Raw genomic sequence first — 284 nt, 5'->3', positions numbered from 1 at the left:
TCTCTCACGGTAACCTGTGCCACAGAAATAATACCCGACAACCCCATACTTCTAATGTAAGCAGTGGCGGCGAGCAAGCTTTTTTTCCAAGGCCTGTGGAACGGGATCCGACAGAAGACAAGAGGTTATTGCTCTCCGGGTCCACGGGGGCCGAATAGAGATAGCTGCCTCCCCCCCCCCCCCCACAGCTGTCCCCTAATCCTTTATTCCAAATACTGTAATTATAAAGTGCTAATAGGCACAATATATACCGCGGCTATTAGCATTTTATTAGCGCGAAGAGT

This window comes from Penaeus monodon, chromosome 25, assembly GCF_015228065.2.
Source record: "Penaeus monodon isolate SGIC_2016 chromosome 25, NSTDA_Pmon_1, whole genome shotgun sequence".
Lineage (NCBI taxonomy): Eukaryota > Metazoa > Arthropoda > Malacostraca > Decapoda > Penaeidae > Penaeus > Penaeus monodon.
Note: the sequence above shows the minus strand (reverse complement) of the source record.